The sequence below is a fragment of the Ursus arctos genome, unplaced genomic scaffold (assembly GCF_023065955.2).
Source record: "Ursus arctos isolate Adak ecotype North America unplaced genomic scaffold, UrsArc2.0 scaffold_11, whole genome shotgun sequence".
Classification (NCBI taxonomy): Eukaryota; Metazoa; Chordata; class Mammalia; order Carnivora; family Ursidae; genus Ursus; species Ursus arctos.
In genome coordinates this window covers 29,950,650-29,970,883 of record NW_026622775.1, presented here as the reverse complement: position 1 = coordinate 29,970,883, position 20,234 = coordinate 29,950,650, and positions in this window count along the sequence as shown.

Sequence of the window (20,234 nt, the reverse complement as noted above, 5' to 3'; positions counted from 1 at the left end):
CTGAGCTGAAGCAGACGGTTAACCAACTGAGCCACACAGGGGCCCCTGTGCTCGACATTTAATTTTAGCTCAGTATCTGACTGATTTGGGGTAGTTCAATAAGACGGTTCTGCCCCAAAACTATTTTAGAAGACAACTGTTGCCTTTGATATGAAAACATAATGCTAACTCTGCAACAACATATTGGTATATGTTTTTTTTTAAATGTTGTTTTTTGTGAAAACCAAAAGCCATGATTTTGAAATTAGAGCTTCACTTCTTATAGTATGCATAGAAAAAGATGAATGGATTTATCTAGCTGGCTTCTAAATTTTTACTTCAAGTATCAGAATGCTTCCAGCTTCAAGAAACATAAAAACCCAACTCAATATGGCTTAAGCAATGAAGATATATTACCTCACATAATAAGACCCTCACATAATGTGATGCTGTTGGGTGACCCTGGAGGTGTTAATTTAGCAGCTCAGCCAGGTCCTTTCTATCTTCCTGCTCCACAATTCCCAGCTTGTCAGGCTTGCCCTCAGGGGCCAGCCCACCTTACAGTCACAGCATGGCTGTTGCAGTTCCAGACATCACAGCCAGTATCCGGTGGGTGAAAAGGAAAGTCTCTTCTTTCTACCACTGAGGAAACCTAAAGAAATCACTTGCAAGGGCCATGGGGCTGCTGTGATTATCTGAGGGAAGCATAGGGCTGTGTGGAGAGGAGTGGATGGCCCAAACAAAGCTGGGAATTTCCCAGCAAGAAAGAAAGGAGAAATGACAGTTGGGCTGACCACCCACAGTATCTGCCTCATCTGCAACACAGGTTTTGTTTTATTTTCTTCAGAGAAGAAAGGAGGTTAGTCTCTTTAAATAAATAGATGAATTTTTAAATTCAACATCAATTTAGAGAATTCTCAGGTGGTGGGTTTAGGAGAGGTTTTACAAAGATACATTTATGTAGAGTTTATAAGGCAGTTTTAAATATTTTGATGATTTCTTAACAGCCATATGATATAGGTACTGCTATTATCCCATTTTACAGAAGGGAAAACTGAGGCATAGAGATGTTAAGTAACTTGCAATTAAGTAATAGTCGTGGAAGTGGTAGAGGCAGAGTGTGGCCAGACTGCTGGGCTCTAGGCTGTTCTCTTCGACCACAATTATGGGACCTCCTCTCTCCTCCTGCCCCTCGCACGCTAGAGCCATCATTAATATCCTTACTCTTCCTTTGCCTTGGTCATTTGCTTAGCCAACCAATCGACTGATCTCCCAAACTGTGGTCCCTCCTCGAGCCAATCCGTGGGACACCCAGGCCAGCTTCCCATACTTGCATTCTTTCTGCCCGGCCCCAGAACTCCCACCCCCCTCTGCCCGGATTTCAGCCCTAGCTTCTCCATCCCAACTCATTTCTCATTCCTCACCTGCACCGCACGAAGCTGTCTCGAGGCTTCACCGCTCCCTCCTGTCGTCAGTGGCACTGGGAGGGCCATGTGCTGGAAAGCAGCTGGGCTCTACGGGCAGACTGGTTTTGTGCTTTGTATTTTGTTTTTTCCTATTTCGCCCATCCCCTACCCTCTCCCTTCTGGCAACCACCAGTTCGTTCTCTGTATTTATGAGTTCGTTTCTGTTTCGTTTGTTTGTTTTGTGTGTGGTTTTTTTTTCCCAGATTCTATACATAAGTGAGATGAAATGGTATTTGTCTTTCTGTGTCTGACTTATTTCACTGCTATCACAAGTGGCAGGCGTCCACCCCTGCTTACGGCTGAGGAGTACTCCACTGTGTACGCATAGCCCCGCCTCTACATCCATTCCTCCGTCTGGGGACGGTTAGGTTGTTTCCATATCCTGGCTATGGTAAATAACACTGGAAGGAACATAGGGGCGCATACGTCTTTCCAAATTCGTGTTTTGGTTTTCTTTGGATAAATACTGAGAAGTGGGATTGCTGGATCGTTTCGTAGTTCTAGGGTGAATCGCTGGAGGAATCTCTAAACTATATTCCATGATGGTTACACCAATTTACACTCCCGCTGTGCACGAGGGTTTTCTTTTTCTCCCCGTCTTTGCCAACAGTTGTTTTTCCCATCTTTTCGATACTAGCCATTCCGACAGGTGTGAGGGGATAGCTCCCTGTGGTTTTGGTTTGCATCTCCCCAACACTTAGTGATGGGAGCATTTTTCACGTGTCTGTTGCCCATCTGGATGTCTTCTTTGGAAAAATGTCTATTTAGGTCTTCTGCCCATTTTTTAATCGGATTGTTTGCTTTTGAGTCAGCCTGGTTTTAATCAGCTTCGCCACTGTCTATGTGACATTGGGCTTTCGGTGGCACTCTAGCAAATGGGGATGAAACCCGCTGCACCGGGTGTTTTGGGATTGAAGAGGAGTGATGGGCGCTGTGCTCCCTCCCTCTTCCTTCCTCCAGTGCCGTTGCCTGCCCCTCCCTGTCCCTTGAAATGCTGGGCTCTCCCCTCTTGGGACTTGTGCATGTCTTCCCCTGGGGTAGCTGCCTGGCTCCCTCCTGCCTTCAAGTCCTCACTGAACTAGGCCTACCTTGGCCACCCCACCTAAATTGCAACCCCCTTCTCCTCCCAGCATCCCCAAACCAGTTTACCTTCCCCTCTTCTTCTCCATGCCCCCCATCACCTTCTCACTTCCTATCTAACTTAGTAATCTAGCATGCTTGACTGTGGTCTCCTCCTGCTGGACGGTCCTCCGGGCGGGCGTGGATTTCAGTCTGTTCGTTCACTGCCGGACCTTGAACAGCTGGTGCACAGAGCAGTCAACAAGTTCAATGAAGGAATGAAAGAGTAGATCGTCATGCTTAAGAGAATTTAGCAATCACCTTAGTCGGAAAACCCAGCTCTGTCATGTCCCAACTGTGTGACATAACTTCTTTGTGCCTCAGTTTCCTTATTCGTAAATTTGTGTAAATTTTACAATTTTTGTAAAATTGCACTAACAGGGATACCTGAAAAAAAAAAAAGGTAAAGAAAAAGCTTGTGTTTGACCCATGGCGCAGGCTCAGTAGCAGTGGCCCTGCTGCTTCGGAAGGCCACTTTCCGGGCAGAGCCAAAGCCTGCCTCCTTCCGAGAAGTCCCCCGTGAAGACGTCTTGCCCGGGGAAGCTCGCCTGACTCTCAGGACCCGCCCTCACTGGTGCCCCCTCTCTGCACCACATGGAGGCTGGCAGGCCACGCCACAGTGCGCACTGAATATTCTAGACCGTTGAACGAGTGAAACATCCAGCTTGCGTCTCACTTACGTGACAGGATTTTGGGAACCAGCAAGTGTATCTTACTGGATGCGTACGAAGCAGCCTCCAAATATTTGAGGTGGGAAGGAATGGGCTAGAGTGTCTTTATTTTGAAAATCATGTTCTCAGTTTGCTCCTCCGTTCAACATCTATTTCTTAAGCTTTACCATCTAACGGTCACCGTTCTAGGACGTGAACAACCCAGCTGTGAACAATCACAAAGTCCCTGCTTGTGGGGACACTGGCCAGGGAAGTGCTGCGGGACAGGGAAGGGGGAAGGAATGTGGGAAGAGGTGCGCAGGGGCAAGACTGGGGAGCCCTCCCTGAGGAAGGGAGAGCACGAGTCAGGGAGCCTGGGGAAAGTTTCCAGACTCAGAAGGGCCTGCAAGGAGCCAGGCCCTGAGATGGGAACTTGCGTGGAGTGCCCAAGGACAGCCAGGACGCCAAGGTTGCTGGCGAGGATAGGACTGGGAGATATGCTCAAGGGGAGAGCAGGAATCCAGATCGATGGGGCCCTCAACGCCATTTTAAGGCCTTTGTGGATTAATTCAGAGTGTAATGGGAAATCAACAGACCATATAAAATACCTTTTTGTCTGTTTTTCAAAACAAAGCAGCTTTGTCTAACTTCAGTTACTACAGGTTCTGAAAACACTTTTAAAATCTGAATTGCTGTTAGGCCACCCATTGGAGTGCTCTGGACAGAAGAGGGGTAAGAGCTGCTTTCCTGGTATCACAAGATCCCTCTATCAGTCTGGCTGTTAACAGGTGGAGAACAGACTACAATGAGTGTGGGGCCAGGTGACAGCAGGAAGTACAAGATGATGGTGGAGAGAACAGAAGAGACAAGGAGAAGTGGTTGCATCTCAGACATACCTTAAAGCCAATGATGATAGAGTTTGTAGAGATGAGATATGGGGTTCTTTTCAAAGGTGTATTTTATTATTATTCGGGTATGGTGAGGCCAGCACACCAGGAGACAAATGCCATTGAAGGACAGTTGGCTTTTTGGCTACTCACCATTCCCAAAGGAGAGGGCACCACGGTGGAGCTGGCGTGGGATGCGGGATGGGGGCGGTGCAGGGAGGCCACATGGGGATGTATCAGTGTCCGTCACAAGGGAGCAAGGGAAAACGTGGACAAGGGCCTTCATTACGATTTGGGGGGAAGGAACAGCCCAGGCCGGGTAAGCAGGTTTAGGATTGACTACTTTGAATAATCTCAACAGGCTCTGGGGTGTATGAGTGCCTTTAGCTGCCCGGCACCTGGCCCTAGGGTGATACTGGCCTGGCAAGCAAGAGCCTGTAAGAGGCGCGTACAAAGAAGCTGGCTGTGGTGTGGGCTCCGCAGTGCTTGCTGGGCGTGTGAAGACATGAGTTGTTGGCTGTCTCTAGGAATTGGTAGCCCAGGGTCAAAGTCACAGAATGAAAGGACAAGCTAATACGTTGGCACGTTAGACATCAAGGCTAACTCTGAATTTTTATATAAACAACTGCAAGAATTGGGTGATCGCTTGTGGAGTAACTTCTGTCTCGACTGCTCACACTGATGGTCTTAAGCCAAATCACATGCACTCGCCCTGTTTTTATTTCTAGTCCCAAAGCGACCCATTAATTCCTCATGGTCTAGCTCCCTCGTGTGGTAAGAATCTGGTACTGTTTCTGGCCTGAAGACCTAAAACAAAAAACTTCAGCAAAAGGATGATTTAATACATTTCAAAGACAAACATAAAACCCTGTGCTGAAGTTTATAGTCATCATCAAGTGGAACTTTGACAAACCAAATGAAGACACCACTTCCAGGGCTTTCTGACTTTTCAAATTCAAAAGAGCCAAAAACACGTTTGAAGCCTGCAGTAAGCGAAGTTGAACAGAATGTGTTTGTTTTTTAAAACAAACCAAAGCATTTCACGTCATATAGCTTTTTAAAATCTCTATCTGGGTAGAGCACAGTTTTCTGCAAAACATGGGTTATAAATTCATTAGTCCTGAATTAATCTAATCTTGTACTTCCCTAACCTATCACTTCTTTTTCTTTCCTTCTTCTTCTTCTTCTTCTTTTTTTTCAATGAGTCAACCATGAGTTGTGAGAGAGTCATGGATCACCAGGGGACATTACTTTCTAGTTAACCATATGCACAAAGTATGCAGAACCAAACGCAAGTGTTCGAGATACCTTCACAAATGAGGTATCTTATGAGCTAGAATCTAGCTAATAGCTGGGGCAGAGGGATAGTGTTTCTCCAAAACAAGAGAATCTTAAGCAGCTTAAAATAAAAAACGGGGTCATATTCAAGTTTACCATGTGAGCAGGACATATACCCTGGGGGGAGTTGTGTCCATCCAGACCTACCAAAATTGGTCCCTACAAGGAAAATAACTTATCCCAGTAGAACGGAGATATCAGAGAAATTTCTCAAAATTTCTTTACACAGTAGAGCCATCCAAAATTTAGCACTTGGCGTGTGTGCGTGGGTGTGCGTGGGTGTGCGTGTGTTGGAACACCACGTACGTAGGGAAGACTTACAGCCGCCATGGCTATGTGGAACACAGCCAGAAATCTGAAAGCAGTGGCTTCTGAGCGGCCAATAGCTATTTCAAAGTGCACGCCCTTCGTTCGGTCGAACCTCCCTGACACAGCCACGGTGGAACGTCGACATTCCAGCCTCAGAGCCTCTGACCAGGGAGAGGTGGGAGCCGGCAAGAGGAGCAGAGGGAGAAGCACTAGAAACTGTGGCTGGTTTTCCCAGCACCGTAGCTCGGGAACTATGTCCTTCGGCAGCCCCTGACAACGTGCTCAGCCACTGCTTTTCCACCTGAGTGGCCACGGTCCCCCGACAACTTGCTAACCGTGCAGCCTCTTGGACCCGGAAATCCAGCATGTGGGTCGAGTCCCTGGGCAGAGCGCAGAGAGCCTGGCATTTCTGTGCCACAGTGGAGTCGCGTCGGGGAGCTGAGAACGACGCTCTGGTGTAATTAAGGCAAGATAAAAGGAAGTGGAATGTACTCTGCCTAACGATAATGGTAATTGTTGTCAGAACATAGGCTTCCTCCAAGAACTCAAACATGGCTCCTTGGGAGCCATTTTAAGATCAGAGCAGAGATCTACAGTCACCAGAGAAAGAAAAAAAAAATGGCTGTCAAACCAGCAGGACTTGATTCCATAAAATATCTTAAGAAACCATCAGGATTTTGGAATTTACTTCAAATTCCAATACAAGAGGTAGAGAAAGGGGGTGGGGGTATAGATAAAATCAGACTGACCTTGGATGAATAATGATTGAAGTTGGGTGATGGGTACACGGCCCCGGGGGGTGGGGGTGGGGGGTCATTCTTTTATACTGTGTATTTTTATATGTTTCCAAATCTCCACAGTCAAAAGATAAAGGAGAAAAGAAATTTTATTTTATTATTTTTTTTAAGATTTTATTTATTCAACAGAGAGCGAGAGCGCACAAGCAGGAGGAACAGCAGAGGGAGAGGGAGAAGCAGGCTCCCCACTCAGCAGGGAGCCCTATGCGGGGCTCAATCCCAGGATCCTGAGATCATGACCTGAGCCGAAGCAGACACCCAACCATCTGAGCCACCCAGGCGCCCAGGAAAAAAGAAATTTTAACAAGTGAAAGTTAGTGATCATAAACATATCAAAAATGAAGTGTCCCGGAGGCCAACATTAGCCATCCTAATTCTGTCCACGTAATTGCCTTCCCTGAATTTCCTGGTCCTGCTGGTGGAGTAATCGCTGCTGTGAATGGGTCTATCGGATAGCATTAAACGTTACATGGATATGTGAAAACTCCCCTCATTCTGATTCCTCGTGCACCAAAGCAATCCTCTGATTGTCAGTCTGCCTTCAGGGAGATAGTGCTCGTGCTAGCACAAATCCTCAATCCATGCGATATCCTTTATATTCTTCATTAGTTGTGACTAATCTAGGATTTCTGGTTACCCGTTAGTTGTCTCATTAGTTACCCATTAGTTAGGTCACTGAATTTTCATGATAGAAAACATGGGGCTATGGCATTCCTTGGAAAAGATTAGCACCCTAACTGGTTAAAAGGGGGAGAAAGGGCACAAAAGAATGCAGGAAAGAGATTGTTCCTCAATCTGGAAAAAATGCACCTAAATACTCATTGCATGTAATATAATGCCACATTCTGGCCACAAGGCCATGTGAAGACATACATGCATGGGTATTAGCCATTGGTTTTCTAAGTAGAATTTCATTGACACTCCCCATCTCATCACAAAGAATTCTAATTTACCACTGAAGACACTATTACTGCGAAGTCCCCTTCAGCAGGCGCTTGTAAGCGCACATTGCCACCGTCCACCGAACGGGAACGCACAGGGACGGTGCTGCTGGGCCTAACATCTCACGTCAATTCACATATTAAAAACTAGCTAACCCTCCGTGCCTGTGTCATCTATACAAACACAAGACGTAAGTGTCCTTCCCACGCTCCAACGGACTGTCCTCCACACCCCCTGGGGTGTCGCTACCTTATCCTTCTGTTCAGTGGAACAGTATTTCCGAGTATCACCCAAGGCGGTATTTTTTATTTTATTTTTTCTTTTCATTTTTAAAAGGCTTCTTTCCATTCCAGAGTCTGATCCGATAACCTGGCCTCCCCCCTGGTGCCCATTCAGCCGTGATAACTGCTCAGGGACACTGGACACTGAACACAGAGTTGGAAGAATTGTTCACCTGTACACACAGCAGGAGCTTTGTGACCAGGGTCGGCCTCTTGCGGAGCCCAGAAAAATGAAAGGTAGTGAGAGGAGCACATTGAATTTGAGGTCGGAAGCCTGGGACTCGAGCCCTATGAGCTCTGTGTGTTTTAACACTGTTTCCCCTTTATAAACGAGCCCAATAAAAATGGGCCCCACTACGTGGCAGGATTGTTTTAAGTATAACGCAGATGACCCAGGGGCAGACACTGGATCGGCTACCCAAAAGCCATTCACAAACCATTGCTCCCTTTGCCTTCCTGTGCCTAAAATAGTCACCTGTCAAGGATCTCTTGCAGCTAGGGCTGACCACCTGACCAGTGAGATGTCAGGGGAGGGTGTCGGTCACCAAGTGGAACCTCCAGGAAAATTATGCAAAAGGAAGACACGCTCCCCAGGCATGCTCCCTTCGTCTCTTACTCTCCCACCCACTTTTCACACAGCCACCAAAGTGATCATTCAAAATAGTCAAGTAGATCATGCCGTTGCCCTGCAGAAACCCTGCATTGACCTTTCACTGCAGTTAGAATAAAATACAAACTCTCTGCAATGGCCTGGCTCCCCCTCCCTTCTCCAGTGTCATTTAGTCCATTCTCCCATTCACTGTACTCCAGCCAGACCTTCTGTTCCTCAAACTTGCCAAGCATTTTCCTGGCCCCAGGCCTGTGCACCTGCTGTTTCTTCTGCCCAGTGCTCTCCTCCCACTCTTTATATGGCTTGCTGTCTCTTTCAACTGTCAGCTCTTAACTCCTACAGTGTGTGTTGGAGATGCCTTCCCTGACCATTCCGTCTCAGAAGTCCTGCCCATTTACCCTCTAGCTCATTACCCAATTTGTTTCGTGGTTATCCCTTATTCCAATCCACAGTTATTTTGTGTATTTGTTTATTGCCTGGTGCTTGTCTTCTATCACTTGAATATAAGTATCGCTGGGGTTTGTCAGTCTTGTTCATTGCTATATCCTTAGCCCCTTGCATGGTGCCTGAGACGTATGAGGCACTCATTCAATATTTGCTGAACAAAGGAATGCGTCCATCTTCCCTGTGGATCTCCATCTCCTACTTATTGCTTCTTCATCAAAGGAAATGAGAGGCTGAACAAGTGTTTGTAGCAGGAATAGCAAGTGCTTAACACAGGATATGTACACTAGTGAGATGATTTCCAGGAAGCCGTAATCAGAGGAGCCAACTTGGTAACAACAAAACAAAACAAAACAAAATAAAAGTAAGAGAGCACTTGTGATGGGCTTGAGAATGGCATGCAGTGGGAAACACCTTGTGGTCCTCATCAGCCCGTAACTATCCAGATTGCCATGGCTACAGACACCCAAGGGAGTCTTGAGAGAAGATACTTGGATGAGAAGGTGACCCAGTCAGTCAAGGTGAACTGGCTGCTTCCCATCACACACCGGGGAAGGGGGCCTCACTGTCCATTTAAGTTCCCGTTTCTCTTTACTTCTTCTCCTCACAGGCTCTTCTGTGGCTCAACTCAGCTGCTCTGGTTCATCTCCCCAGTGTTCCCCAGATTGGAATAGATTTCAACCTGAGGAGAAGGCAGCAAAGATTTCTGGGGAAAGCAGAACTTGCCAAGTTAGCCAAACCTTGCTCAATCCCTTTCCAGCAATACCGTTTTAGAAAAGTTACTTAGGGGCGCCTGGGTGGTTCAGTTGGTTAAGCATCTGCCTTCGGCTCAGGTCATAATCCCAGGGTCCTGGGATCGGGTCCCACATCGGGCTCCCTGCTCGGCATGGAGTCTGCTTCTCTCTCTCCCCCTGTGCTCGCTCTCTCTCTCTCAAATAAATAAATAAAATCTTTAAAAAAAAAAAAGAAAAGTTACTTAATTTCTCTAAGAGAAGCAATAATACCTACTTTATAGGGTTACCGTAAGGATTAAATGAGGTAATGTATAAGACACCTAGTCCAGTACAGAGGACAGTAATAAAGTTATAACTTTAAAACAAGCAGGGAGGACTTGGAGGGGATTTAATGGAGGAAAGGGTGTATGCGTGTGATACTGTGGTTTTAATAAGAAATATGTATTGGTCTTTATTCACAGCTCCTGGCCCAAGCTCCCCAAACCCTTGGAATTTCCCAATAAGAGCAAGGGGAGTATAATATCTGATCTTTTGCCCTTAGTTCTTAAAGTAGCTTCAGAACAATAAAGGTGAAATGGGGGGTCTTGTTATTAATAACAACCCTTTCAATCACCCCTCAGTAGGTTAATGAGGTTACTCTCGGAAAGCACGTAGGTAACTTGAGGGTGGAGGCTGGTAGCCCACAGAATCAACCAGGTGATTAGAGGGTTGAAATTTTCAGCCCCATCCCCTGACCTCTAAGGAGGACAGAGGGGCTGGAGCTTGAGTTCCATCACCAACAGTCAGTGATTTAATCAATTATATAATGATTTAAGGAACCCCTATAAATATCCCTGACCTATGGGATTTGGAAAGTTTCAAGGTTGGTGATGGATGCACGTGCCCAGAGGGTGACCCACCCTAACCTCCGGAGGGACAGAAGCCCCTGTGTTCAGGACCCTTCTGGACCTTGTTCTGCGTATCTCTTTTTTTTTTTTCCCTAGATTTTTTTAAAAATTTATTTGACAGAGAGACAGACAGCCAGCAAGAGAGGGACCACAAGCAGGGGGAGTGGGAGAGGAAGAAGCAGGCTCCCAGCAGAGCAGGGGGCCCGATGCGGGGCTCGATCCCAGGCCCCTGGGATCACGCCCTGAGCTGAAGGCAGACGCTTAACAACTGAGCCACCCAGGTGCCCCTGCATATCTCTTTTTCCAGCTGTTCACTCGTATCCTTTAATATCCTCGGTAATAATTAGTAATCAAGTGAGTAAGCTGGTTTTCCTGAGTTCTGTGAGCTGCTCTAGCAAATTAGTTAAACCTGAGGAGGAGGTGGTGGGAACTCCAAATTATAGTCCGTGACAACCTGGACTTGTGATTGGCGTCTGAAGCGAGGACAGTCTTGTGGATGGGACTGAGCCCTAAACCTGTGGGATCTGCCACTCTCTCCAGGTAGATAGTGTCAGAAGTGAGTTAAGTTTGTTACATCATAGGGGTACCTGGATGGCTCAGTTGGTGGAGTGCGTGACTCTTGCTCTCAGGGTTGTGGGTTCGAGCCCCACAGTGGGGGTAGAGATTACTTTAAAAAAAAAGGAAATCTTAAAATTGGGAGGACACCCAGTCAGTGTCTCCTGAGAACTGGTGTTCGAAAATACAGGTCAGAAAAGGCATCTTTGACAATTCTACAGCAGACCTCATAATTACCTGTGAAATGTCAAAAGCATTATCTTTAAGATCAGGAACAAGATATATGCGTCAGCTTCACCTCTCCTATTTAATATTGTGTTGAACATCTTAACCAGTGCAATAAAACCAGATAAAGATAAAAACTATATAGAAATTAGAAATAACAAAAAAAAAGTGTTCTTATTTGCAGGCGATTGATTACTCATGTAGAACAGTGAAAAGAATCTACAAATAAATAACTAGAGTTAATAAATATTTCACTTGGTTCCTAGGTAATATATAAAATCAATATACAGAAATCAAGTATATTTCTATACATTAGCCACAAGAAATTAGAAGATGAAGATTTGTAAAGATATCTTTAAAAAGGAACCAAAAGAAAAGTTCTTAGAAATAAGTCAAGTCCTTTAAGAAGAAAATTATAAAACTTTATTCAAGGACATTAAAGAAAGCCTAAATAAATGGAAAGATTTACCATATTCTTGGGCAGGAAGACTCAATATTGTTGATATGTCCATTCCCCTACACTGATTGATAACTTCAAAGCATCTCAATTTAAATCCCAACAAGATTTTTCATAGAATTTGACAAGGTAAATCTAAAACTTAGGCAGAAAAACAAAGGTTCGAGAATAAATATAAGACTCTGGCTGAAGAGCAAGGTGAGAGACTTTCCCTGTTAAATATCAAGATATAAAGCTCTTGATATAAATATCAAGATATAAATTAAATAATGTGTAGTATAAATCTGGAAACAGACCAATAAACCTATGGAATAAAATAGCCCAGAAACATAAATGCATAAATAGTGCCTTTATTGATAGAGTGGTCACGACAGATCAGTAGGAAGAGGGTGGCTACTTTAATAAATGGTGCCCAAACAATAAGATATTTATATGGGAAAAAATACAAAATTGGATAATTACCTCATATTATACATAAGTCAATTCTAGGTGTATTAAAGACTTCAATATGAAAAACACAACCATAAAACATTTAGAATAATATAAATGGAACATCTATTCTTACTTCGGGATAAGAAAAAAATTTAAATCAGACACAGAAATACACTGTAAATAAAATGATAAATTCAGCTACATTAAAATGAAGAACACCTGTTCTTAGAAAAACACCATAAAAAGAATGAAAAGACGATGCATAAAAGTGGGAGAAGATATTTGCTTCAAATATAATAGGCAAAGGAGCCATATCCAGAATATATTAATAACTCCTACAAAGCAATAAGAAAAAGACAACCCAATAGAAAACTAGGCAAAAGGCTTGACAAGAATTTCTCAGAAAATGAAACACACATAGCAAACAAATATATGAAAAATAAGCAGGGAAATACAGATTAGGATCATTAGAGCCCATTTTACTCTCAACAGATTAACAACAACAACAATTTAACTGGACAGTATCAAGTTCTATTTGGTCCTGCCTCAGGGCCATTGCATATGTCTTTCCTTGTGCCTGGAATACTTTTCCTTCAAATCTTTGTGTACCTTGTTCCTTCACTTCACTCAGGTCTGGGTCAGATATTACCGTTCCAAGAGGTTTTTACTGACCATGCTATCCATCATTCTTTATCCTCTTAACCTGGTTTATTATGGTCTTCAAAGCACTTGTTAGGGGCACCTGGGTGGCTCAGTTGTTAAGCGTCTGCCTTCAGTCCAGGGCGTGATCCCAGGGTCCTGGGATTGAGCCCCGCATCGGGCTCCCTGCTCTGCTGGGAGCCTGCTTCTTCCTCTCCCACTCCCCCTGCTTGTGATCCCTCTCTCGCTGACTGTGTCTCTCTCTGTCAAATAAATAAATAAAATCTAAAAAAACAAAAAAAAGCACTTGTTAACATTTCACCACATTGATTCTCTCTCTTGATGTGTGTTTATAATATATATATGATATGTGTGTTTGTAGCATATAGATATATTTATACACACACGTGTATTATCATTTTGCAGAACCTTTAAAAGCAGGTGGCTGACATGCTGAGTGATTCTCAAATGGCAAACACCTAGGGGAAGAAGAGGATTTTGTAGGAAACAAATGACGTTCAAATATAAGACACTGACCACAAAGACGTGGAAACTATTATCCATAATCAAGGCTACTATGAGCAGAATAAATGAGACTCCTCCTTTCCACCATATGCTTGTTATTATTTTGCAGAATATTTTGAAAGCAAGTTGCTGACCTCAGGACACCACCCCTAAATACTTCTGTATGTCTCTCCTAAGATTCTCCCACTTAACCTCAATATTATCAACACAACTAAGAAACAATGATTGGCTAATACTGTCTAACACTAATACTGTCTAACACACACTGTCTAATACTGTCTGTATTCTAATTTCCAAGCACTCAGTCTTTTCAAGTTCTCACTACACATCATATCAAATATATTAAAATGTACACACACTACTGGTTTTCTGAAAACTTTTGAAAATGGTTTAGCTACAAGTGAACCATTTCATTTGTAGTCAGTTTCTCAGCAAGTCCTTTTAAAGGGAACCGACCGGGGGCACCTGGGAGGCTCAGTTGGTTAAGCCACCAGCACTGGTCTTGAGATCCAGCCCCGCCTTGGGCTTCACACTCAGTGGGGAGTCTGCTTGGGCTTCTCTTCCTTTTCTCTGCCGCGCGCACGCCCTCTCTCAAATAAGTAAATCTTCACAAAAAATAAAGGGAAATAATCTAACCTATGAATTGTTTTCAAATTTAATTACCATTTATATGAATGTTAACATTTATCCATTAATAATGTCAGCCTAATTTTTAGTTTGTAGACATTTAATTGTTTCTGAATTTTGTTTTTATAGCTCGAGGCCAATCCTTTCTTTTCGTCGGGTCTCAAACATGTTCATAGGTCTTCAGGAAGCTCCTTGGTCCCAGGCAGGTGCAGAAGCTGTCTAATGGATAAAGAGAGCTGGCTGGGGGCCCCGGGGGCGGGAGAGGGTGACTCAGCAGGCGGCCTCCGAAATAGAAACGGACTGAAGCCCAGAACCTTCTCCTCGCTGAGGCCACAGCTGTTGCCAAAGTTCCAAAAGCTGGGCTGAAGTGAGAGGTCCTGAGGCTCAGAGGGGAAGAAAGGGTGAGGAGAAAAGCTGCTTGTAAGAGACTTCGGTTTCCTGCCTGTGCAGCTGGCACTCCTGGGTCACCTCTGAGGGAAAGAGCCTTCAAGAAGCAACTAGACGTAGTCTGAGCAAGGTTTTCTGCACTGATGAGGAACCCCAGATCGGGGCCGCCGTTTGGAAGAGTTTGGTGGCTTTTGATCTTTTTGTTTCTACTGTGGAGGACATCTGAAATTGAGACTATCTCATCTGAGTTCAGTTCATAAGGCCAAAAAAGATTCTAGCTGTAGGAAATTTGGGAATGAAGGGAGACGTAAGATGAAACAGAAGCTTGTATTAGAGGCCGCGTTGTCAATTGCAGAATGAAGTCCCACTTGCTCTTCTAAAAAGGTTTCCTGAGTATGAGTCAATCCAATAATAACTGTTTTAAGGTGTAAAGGAGGCAGGTTTTATTGATCCTGCTTTGCAGATAGGGAAACTGGGGCTGAGCGGTGTAACATGGCTTGTAGGAGTCTTGCCAAGATTCAGCCGGCGGACCTGGACCTTGCTTGCCATCAGGATCGAAGAGAAAAACATGAGGACTTCCGTACTTTCCGTTCACGATCATCTTTACATTAAGAAATGCTGCTTTGTTTTGTGAAGCTTAGCAAAGGAGTTAAAAAGCAGAGTGACTTCATTTTTACGTTCATGAAACAAAACTCCCAGAAGACACGTGTTCTCGGCAAATGTAATGTTACTAGAGCGCGTGCTGGGAATGAATTGCTCATTTTCACAAAGCATGACTCAACCAACACATCAGGAAATTTTTTTCCTCTTGAAAGCCCTTGGAGCCAAATTGTGATAGAATCAAGAGGAATCACTTAAGAATATGAGTGATTTCCAAATGGCGAACACTTGAGGAAAGAGGGTGGTTGTGGAGGAAACAAATGACATTCATAGATACCCACTGCGACATTGTGGGGACGATCATACGTAATCAAGGCTGCTACAGGCAGAATTACGGAAACTTGTTCCTCCTCCTTCCCACTGTAATGTTCCAGGGAGGAAGGGCGCCAGAGGACGACGCTCAGCCCAAACCCTCAAGCAGCAGCTCCGGACTCGGCCCTTCCCGCACAGTCGAGGCCACGAAGCCGCGAAGCCCCAGGCCCTGTGCCATCCGCTGATGCCGGCTTCCAGCCCGGGGACAGTGTTCGCGCCGTGGTCTGCCAGCTCTTCAGACACGACGTCCTTACCAGGGAAAGCACGTGAGCCAGCTCTCTAAGGCGTGCTCATCGGGTCACCTGAAATTATCCTCCCAATCTGTACTGATAATACTCAGGAGATGAAGAAACATACACATAAGAAAAATGGAAAGGATGAGGTGAAATAAAGAGTATTTTTAAACAATTATTTTATGTCTTTTCACTTAATCCTGAAAAACCTTTTTTTCCCCTCTGTCACACACAGAGACCTATTTTGCTAATAATAACTGCTTTATTATTTTGAAAATCTTGATTTAACGCTTCACGATAAAGCAAGGTGAAGGTCCAGTTTCTTGATACTTGCATTTAATGACTATCGAAGATGGGGGGGCACCTCACAAAGAATCTTGGGTCCAAACAGAAGAACATCATCGCCCAGGCTTATTAAATCGTGGTGCCGAGTTTTCATTTGCACCCGTTAACCATGCAAAGGTTTTTACCTGAATTCATTTGCTAGATCTCCATCTCCCCACTTTGTTCTTGCAAACTACCTGGGCGTCGTGTTTATATTTTTAGCAAATGGATCCACTGTGTAGTGTAAGTCCTAGTTTGGAAGATTCTTAAACAGAATGGAAAATTCTAGCTTTTAAAATGGTTACTGGGCAGAGAACCAGCTCCAAACTCACGTTCGGCCACTGGCCACTCCAAAGCCAATACTCAAGAGGCTGGCCGGTGGGAAGGTTTGCTTACTTAGGGAAGACGGGCTAACATCCCATAGACCATCTTCCCAGTCCAGGTGAAGCAGAGGGCTTTTAAAGAGGAAGTCTCAGGAAATGGTGCGGGGGCCTTGTGCAAGAGAAGCTAGCAAAGCTTCCAGATTACTCCGCTCAGCCAGTAATCAAGGGCCCCAGGCGTCACTCAGTGAAGGATACCCCCGCAGCCCAACTAGCGGAGTCCCAGCAAGCCAGTCCAGACCTCCCCTCCCCCACGCCCACGCCAGGAAGCAAGACTGGCAGGTGTCTCTTACGGAGCATACCACGGTCAGTCGCAGCTGTCTTGAAATGAGGTCATGCCTTTATCTTCCCGAAAGTCTGGCTCTTTGTTCCTCAAGGCCAGTGGTCTGCGGGATCTCGAGGGAAATAGATCAGTTCTGCTACAAACGGTGGGGTTTAGGTCAGCAAGCAAGGAGGGCATAAGCTTGAAGCCAGTTAACCCTGAAGACCAGCCGGAAGAACATGTTCAGATAGCGTTTTTACAGGTGACAACAGACTTGAGAAACAAAAGCACATTAGAGGGAAACGTTTCCAAACACCAATCAGGAAGAGAAATGAAGAGTATTTGTTTAAATAGCTACAAGTAGGAAATGTGTTCCTTAGTATGAAACACATTCCAGACATTTGTGCTATAGAAGGTCCAACAATTTGAACCACGTCTCTTTGGGAAAGAAAAATGCGTCGTGCATCTTTCAGTTTGATGAAGGCTTTTCATTACCGTGCGGTGAGATATCCGCTGGATCATCCCAACGGCACAAAACACTTCCATGGTCACTTGCACGAGTTTTTCAACAGGCCTCCACGCACAGTGGGAGTTCATACCTCCTGCCCTGGAACGCAGCAGGTTTTGTGATCGCTGCTCTGCGTGAGCAGAGCAGGACGCCCGAGCTAAGCTACAACCCCCCTTGGGGCTTCTGTAGTTTTGTCTTGGGCCCCTTGCTCTGCGTGTCTCCAGACCCGGATAAGAAGTCTGGCTACCTTGAGGCCACCATGCAGAGATCTCAGAGAGAGAGATGCCAGAGGAGCCCCAGCTGTGCCAGCCCCAGAGGGGGCTGCGTGTCCCCGCGCTCAGCCTTCGGAGAGCCCCAGGCCGGAACTGCCGCATTCCGGACCCCCGCAACAGTGAGGGATCGTGGGTGACGGCGGGTCTATCTACTAAGTCCTGCAGAATGTTGGCAGCAGCAGACATCACGCATTATGGGCTCATTTCATCCGCACAGTAACCATGTTGTTATTGGCAGCCCCCTTTTAAAGATGAGAGGCCACGGCCGCGCTGAGAGGGGCCACCACTAGACTTTCTGGGATTTGGTGCCCACGTAGGCGGACCTCGGGGGGCTACATGCAGTGCCCCCAGCCTCTTGGGGAGAAGAGAACAAATGCGAGAGGCAAAGGCAGTGCAAGCAACACATCCAGGTGGGAGACTCGGTGCGGGAGACGAGGCAAAGGGGAGCCTCGCTTAGAACCTGGGGCTTTGGAGGAACATGGGAAGAAAAGTAAGCTTAGGGAGGAGGTTTACGAGTGTGGATTTGGCCATGCCTAGTGGGTGTGCCGCGGGTACCTCAAAAGGTATTCAGGGCCGTCAAGGCCCTGGAAAGTGGGTTGGGGAATCACGTGTTTCCTGAAGATGAGATCATGAAGGGAAAGGCTGTTCAGCCAGAAAGAAAGAGGAAGAAGGACTAAGGCTTAGGGGTGCCTCCTTGTCTGGATTCTGACACACATGACCTCACATGATTAAGTTCCCAATATTTTCAGAATTTAAAAATGTCTGCTATACTGGTGGGAGAAGTGCAAACTGGTGCAGCCACTCTGGAAAACAGTATGGGGTTCCTCAAAATGTTACAAATAGAGCTACCCTACAATCCAGCAATTGCACTACTAAGTATTTGCGTAAAGAATACAAAAATGCTAACTCAAAGGGATCCATGCACCCCAATGCTTATGGCAGCTTTATCTACAATAGCCAAATTATGGAAACAGCCCCAGTGTCCATCAACTAAAGAACGGATAAAGAAGAACTGGTATGTATATTCAATGGAATATTACTCAGCCATCAAAAAGAATGTAATCTTGCCATTTGCAACAACGTGGATGGAGCTAGAAAGTATAATGTGAAGCGGAATAAGTTAGTCAGAGAAAGACAAATGCCATATGATCTCACTCATATGTGGAATTTAAGAAATAAACAAGCAAAGGGGAGCAAAAGAGAGACAGGCAAACCAAGAAACAGACTCTTACCTACAGCAAACAAACTGATTTATTACTGGAGGGGAGGCGGGTGGGGGAGGAGAGAACTAGGTGATGGAGATGAAGGACCGCACTTGCTGAGATGAGCACCGGGTGATGTATGGAAGTGCTGAATCACTATACTGTACACCTGAAATTAATATTACTCTGGATGTTAACTAAGTGGAATTTAAATAAAAACTTAAAAATGTGTGCTATACGGCATATGTAGATGTGCAATGGAATAACAGACTCCCAGGAGCAGGCAACATTTATTAATCTTACATTTGCAGAAGAAGCTTATGGAAATATAACAAATCACCACATCAGTGAGGATCTCTTTAGTTCATGCCTCAGACATACTACCAAAAGGCACGGAAACATGCAGTGTGCTATGCTTCCCGGGGAAAAGCTCTCACGGGCATAAGCCAGCATCCCTTTCTGCGGGAGATGCTATGACTGGCTCACGCAACACCTCTCAGTCCTGCTCTGGTGCTTTCCTGTTGCAGAGCCTAGAATGTTCAGATCTGTCGTTTCCAGACTTCTTCGCAGCTTCAGCTCGGGATGCGGCCTGGGTTGTGCCCCACAGGCTTATTCTTTGGGAAGGGAGGGAATGGGTGGTAAGACGGTGACAGGGAGAATGGCACTTCTTGCCAGCATGGTGCTGGAAGCCTTCAGCTCTTCTGGGGCAGCAATGGGGACGCTTTGGTGTCAGATCTTGAGTGTCACAGGTGCTGAGGGGAGGTAACATGCAGGGGACCTTCTGCCACACACCTGGGCATTTCTCTTGGCTGCTGCTTTTCCTGTCTTTGTCGCATCCAGACCTTGGCCTCGGGTCTTGGAGATTCTGTAAGCTACCTAAAACCCTCTAAAAAGTACTTTTCATCAGAAACAAGCTAGACGAGCTCCCTAATGTATACCAATTCCATATCAGACTTTACATAAATATTGCTCTACATTCAATGGTAAATTTTTATACCATTTATTTTATCATGGACTGACAAATTTTAACAATTTGAAGCTAGATATACTTTCTTGGGATAACTTAGATGAGGAATCAGTTAATCCCAAATAACATTGGCTTAAACGAGATAGAAGTCTTCTACTTGACTTTGGCGCCGTAGTTTTAGCATAAGTAATCCAGGGGAAAGCTGGCAGCGTCTGGGACCCAGGGTCCTTCCGTTTCGTTGCTCCGCCCCTCCTAGCATGTTGCCTAGGAAAAATATCTGCATGGCTCACACAATTTTCCACTAAGTTCCTAAAAGGGTATTTTTCCATGGGGCAGTTTGGAGGGCAGCAGAATGGCACTGAGACTTTCCCAGAAAGTTCCTCCCCATGAAGGACGAGTGCACCAGGACAGCCTGTGGCCACCAAGTTGGCTCCCTGCCCGCACAGGCACAGTTCCTAGACTGGGTCAGTGCAGTCTTTCTTCAGAAGCCTTCATCCCCGTGTCCCCAAGTCTCCTTCACTCTGAAGTGTCTTTCCAGCTGGGGTTGTGTTAAGCTCCATGTAACTGAAACCTCCCCAGAATTGGGGTTATTTTTCTCACCGCAAATCACGAGGTAAATCGCCTGAGCTGTAGTACCATTGGGATGCCGTTCTCCAGACCATTTTTCTTTTTAACGCTAAGACATCTGTACCGACTCCAGTCTCTCCCTTTCACCTGCCATACAGCAACAAAAAAGAAGGAAAGCAAAACTTACCTGGGAATCCCTGGCAGGCACCTGCTTACATCTCCTTGACCAGAACTATGGCACGTGACCATACCAAGTT